This window comes from Gossypium arboreum, chromosome 8 (assembly GCF_025698485.1).
Source record: "Gossypium arboreum isolate Shixiya-1 chromosome 8, ASM2569848v2, whole genome shotgun sequence".
NCBI classification, from domain to species: Eukaryota; Viridiplantae; Streptophyta; class Magnoliopsida; order Malvales; family Malvaceae; genus Gossypium; species Gossypium arboreum.
This window is the reverse complement of record NC_069077.1, coordinates 58931520-58937052: the sequence shown is the minus strand read 5'-3', so window position 1 is coordinate 58937052 and position 5533 is coordinate 58931520. Positions and strand designations below refer to the sequence as shown.

The following is a 5533-nucleotide window of genomic DNA, read 5'->3' as shown; positions in this document are numbered from 1 at the left end:
GCATAGTTAGGCCTGCTGTTGCTGCAAATAATTTTGAACTGAAACCTAACAACATTCAAATGATCCAACAGTTTGTTCAGTTTGATGGTTTGCAGGACGAGGATCCCAACGATCACTTGGCGAATTTCTTAGAGTTTTACGACACTTTTAAAATAAATGGCGTTTCTGATGATGCTATTCGCCTTCGGTTGTTTCCCTTTTCATTGAGGAATAAGGCTAAATAATGGTTGAACTCGTTACCACGAGGGTCAATCACTACTTGGGAACAAATGACCAAAAAGTTTTTATTAAAATATTTTCCTCTAGCTAAAATAGCCAAATTACGTAATGATATCTCTTCTTTTGTGCAAATGGATTTAGAAACACTCTACGATACATGTGAGAGATACAAGGACCTTTTGAGCAGGTGCCCTCGCCATGGGTTACCACTCTGGCTATAGGTTCAAACGTTTCATAATAGCCTGAATCCTTTGACTCGACACATGATTAACGCAGCCGCTAGTGGAACTATCAATAATAAGACACCTGAGGGTGTATATGGATTTATAGATTAGATGTCACTGAATAATTATCAGTGGCAAGTCATGAGGACAAAACCAACGAAAACAGCTGGCATATTTTACGTCTTTTCGGTCACCATGCTCTCTAATTAGGTAGAACTTTTGAACAGAAAAATTGACGGTTTTCTCAGTTCTTCACAGGTTCACCCAGTAATGCAATGCGAAGCAAGTGGAGGTGGATCAAGCAATTTAAAATACCCACCCTATGGCCACAACATGGAGAACGAGCAGTTAAATTACCTGGGTAATAATCCTCGATTTCAAAATAATCCTTATAGTAACACTTACAATGTAGGTTGGAGGAACCACCCAAAATTTTCATGGGGAGGCCAAGGAAATCAGAGACCACCCCATCTCCAGGCTTCCAACAACCACCCTACCAACAAGAGAAAAAATTGAACCTTGAAGAGATGCTAACAAAATTCATCTCAGTGTCAAAAACTCGTTTTTAGAATACTGAGACAGCACTTAAAAATCAACAAGCGTCGATCCAAGGGCTCGAAACTCAGATACGTCAGCTCGCTAAATTGATATCTAAACGACCAGAAGGTAGCCTACCGAGTAACACTAAACCAAACTCAAGGGAGCAAATCAATGCAATTACCGTTCAAGATGAGGAAGGGTTAGTTGCACCTAAACCAAAACCAAGGTAATAAGCTGTGCTAAGTAAATGTAAAGGTGAGGTGGACCAAAATGACCAGAAACCGGTAAGTATAGAATACGAACCTTGTGTGCTATACCCAAACGCGACAAGGAAAGACCGTACAGAAGAACAATTCAGTAAATTCCTTAAATTATTAAAGAAGCTACATATTAACTTACCGTTTATTGAAGCTCTTTCACAGATGTCAAATGCAGTCAAATTCTTAAAGGAGCTTTTAACAAACAAACGGAAGTTCGATGAGGCATCGCATTTGGAGCTAAATGTGGTTTGCTCAGCCATACTACATAATAAGCTAACCAACAAATTAAATGATCTAGGGAGTTTTACGATTCCCTGTTTAATTGGTAGCCTAGATGTTAATAATGCTTTGGCTGATTTAGGGGCTAGTATCAACGTCATGCTTTACAAAATGCTTAAGCAACTAGGTCTTGGGAAACCCAAACAAACTAGGATGAGTATTCAATTAGCCAATAAAACAATTAGATTTCCTAGGGGGATTATTGAAGATGTACTCGTTAAAATTGAAAAATTTATATTCCCAGTTGATTTCGTTGTTTTAGACATAGAAGAGGATAGTAAGGTTCCTTTAATTTTAGGGAGGCCCTTTTTAGCAACTGCTAGAACAATAATTGATGTTAGCACAGGTGAACTCGCACTTCGTGTGGAAGACGAAATTATCACCCTTCAAGCTCCAAATTCGAGTAACACATCGAAAATTGAAAGCGGTGGTATAAATCATCCTAGTAAAACTAACCATGTGGTGCAACCTACTTTGCAGGAAATAGGTTCAAAGAACATACATGAGCCATGTTCAAGAAACAACAAAGGACCTATCTATGAAGAACAAGGACTACAAATCGAGGAACTAGATGAATGGCGGACACATAAATCGAAAATACAAGATAAACCAAAACCATGCCATGGCAAGCTAAATTTTTCCCTGAATCAATTTAAAGTTGGAGACAAAGTGCTATTAGACGCAGCAGACCGTCGTATTACCACTTCTGAACCGAATGAAGAAATCCCTCTTACGGTACTTAGCATTTTTCCATACGGTACAGTCGAGGTAATTCATCCCAAGTTCAGCACGTTCAAGGTAAATAGTTGTAACACCCCCTAACCCGATTCTGCCGCTAGAGGGGTTGTGAGGTATTACTTAACGATCACAACAACCTTTGAACATTCATATAGTAAATTATAATCAGATAATAATATGTTGCCAAGCCAAATTTAAATATAAACTTAACAACTCATTTGTTTATACTTACTAACAAGGTCAATTCACCATTTTACTTAATTCAAAAAAAAAATAATAATAGGTTAAACCAAATGCCATCAATGCTTGATATTTACTCAACAAAATAAGGTATATATATAAGTACTTAACAAAAATTTATGCGCATGAAATAAGATTATAACAAGACCAAATGTGCATCATCTGTCATCAATGTTTAAGTAAAATAACCATGTCCATTTCAATCATTTTGAACATCTATATAAAACCATATATATATATTCAATATACATAGCAAAATCATGTAGGTAATAATCCAAATATAAATACCAATCACTAAGCTTAAAACATATTCATGCTTGCCATTAACACCGAATATCAATATCCAACCCACAATTGACCAAATTATAAGTAAAATTTTCGATTATAAACCAATAACATATAAAACAACTCACTTACCACAACATATACATACCATATTGATCATTACTATAAACAAATGCACATAATTTAGACATCACAAATAAAGGCAAACTCAAACCACAACCAAATATAACCAAACTTTAACATGTAAATTAAGTCATTTTTGCATGACTTAACCATTAAACATATATGAAATTTAAACATCTCCAAAAGAGTTATTAGCTTATACATGCCATAAGTACCGAACCAACTTTTAAAAGTACCAAAATATTGAAGATAGTGTGGATGACTTTACTAACGATCCCCGAGCACGTAACGATTTCCAAAATCTATAAAATAGAGACAAGAAAAACACATCCAAAGTAAGCTATCATAGCTTAGTAAGTTATAAGCTTCAACAACTCCAAATTAAATTTAATAGGCTAGTATTATCTAACTAAGTCATGCTACTAGATCAATTAATCAATATCTTACCACGTTCAAAATAATTTATTAATCATATGCCCAATATGCATCTGCTCAACCATAATATACTACATTACTCACAAACAAAAAAAAATCAATGCATTTAACATTCATCATCGAATAACATTAATATATTCGATCACAAAGCCATTAAAACCAATCTATCTTTATACATACTTTCAATTTATAATACTCATCACATAGAATCGATGCTCACCTGCACAAACTTGAGCTATACATCATAGTTATTCATCAAGAAATTTGAAGCTTTAATTCATTCAACCATTTCTGAACTACTCAAATAAATCTCACACCTAGCGCCAATGTTTACTCGAAAAATATATATACAATTTGCACACTTAGTGCTTAATATTTAAACTCGCACACTTAGTGCTCAATAACCACATTCGCACACTTAGTGCAAGATTCACATCCGTAATCATTTACACTCGCACACTTAGTGCCTAAATTCTATTACTCAATACACGTCAATTTAAGTTCATCAATTTCTTTTAAATTTGGCAACATCAATCTTTCATGTAATTCAATTCAGCTCTTCTACTTAATTTGATTTAAATTTATATCAACAACACAAAAATTTTCTTAATAACTTACCTCGGATATCGATTTGACGCTTGAGTTTGACTACTCAACAATTTTTTATTTTCCCCGATCCACGTCCGATCTTTTTGGTTCTTGATCTAAAAAGTTCCAAATTAAGCTCATTCAAATAAAACTTTATTCATTTAAATCCAAATACACATAATTGAGAAATTTACCAAATCACCCCTAACATTATGCACTTTTACAATTTAATCCAATTTTTACAAAATACAAAATATAAAGAATTTGCATGTACAATGCTAAGGCCGAATGTTCACTAGGCTTATATAAGTCCTCCCATTTCACTAATTTCACAATCTAATCCTTCAATTTAATATTTTCAAAATTTAACCCTAAATGCTCAAAATTACCAAAAAAATATTCAATACCAAAAATGTTAATCTAACACATTTATCTTATTTTTAACATCAAACATAAATTTCATCAAACTATTAACAATGACACTTCATGAATACATAATCAATTTCAAAATTTCAAGCATGGGCTTTATAATATTCATAGCAACGATCTCAAAATGTAAAAATTAATAAAAACCGAACTCAAATCACTTACCTAATTGAATTTGCAAGGACCGAAAATACCAAAGCTTAGACTTTCTTTTTCTTTCTCTTAGTTTTGGCCAAATGAGAATAAAAAGATGAACACTTTCATCTTTTATCAAATATAATATATTAATATATATTAAAATATATCATAATGTCATAATATATAATAAACAATTCAAGTTACTATTTCATGCATTTTGGCCGGCCACTAATTCCTAATTATGGCTAAATTGCAACCTTAATATTCCATAGTATAAAAACATTCATAATTTGGCCCTTATACATTAACCCTTAAATTTTTATTTTACGCGATTAAACCCTTTTTCATCAATCGACCTCCAAACATCAAAAATTTTTAAACGATACTTTCACAAAAGCAACTTCACACATTTTAATCATAGAAAATAATATTTAAATATTATTTTGACTCAGATTCGGGGTCCCGAAACCTCCGTTCCAAATAGGGTTAAAATTGGGTTGTTACAATAGTACTCGTCTTAAACCTTATGTTGATAAAACTGATAGTAGGGATGAGGAGTGTAAACTCCTCGAACCACCATGATCACACAACAAGAGAGGTAAGTCGAGCTTAGACTATAAATAAGTGTTTTTCGTGGGGCAACCCGAGCACTAACGATGTTAACCTCTTTAAAATTTTAGTTTTTAACATCTAATCACTAACTAAGTCATTAAAACATAGGTTTTCTAATCCACACGACCAGGCACATAGGCGTGCCTTAAGCCGTGCTAACACTACGGGAGGAGACACGGCCGTGCAATACAACCGTGTAAAAACAGGGCAAATTCTTTCCCTAACACGGGATGCGATACGTTGCCACAGCCGTGCAACATGGTCGTGGGCAAGACTGCCAAAATAACACGGGCATGTGACACACTCGTGTCTTGAAACTGTGGTTGAACTTGAGAATTTAGCATGAGTGTGCGACACGCCTGTGCCATTCACTTGTGGTTGACACTATCAAACTAACACGGGCGTGGGCCTATATATACAAGTGTG

The 5533-nt window shown here is 34.2% G+C and overlaps 1 non-coding gene across 1 annotated transcript; it reads right to left on the bottom strand.

Annotated features, from left to right (window-relative positions):
• Nucleotides 1-317: 317 nt before the first annotated feature.
• On the bottom strand, nucleotides 318-424 carry LOC128279813 (small nucleolar RNA R71). The gene has a single exon (XR_008270008.1). It is a non-coding gene; the product is annotated as a small nucleolar RNA R71 (small nucleolar RNA).
• Between the last annotated feature and the right edge of the window lie 5109 nt (nucleotides 425-5533).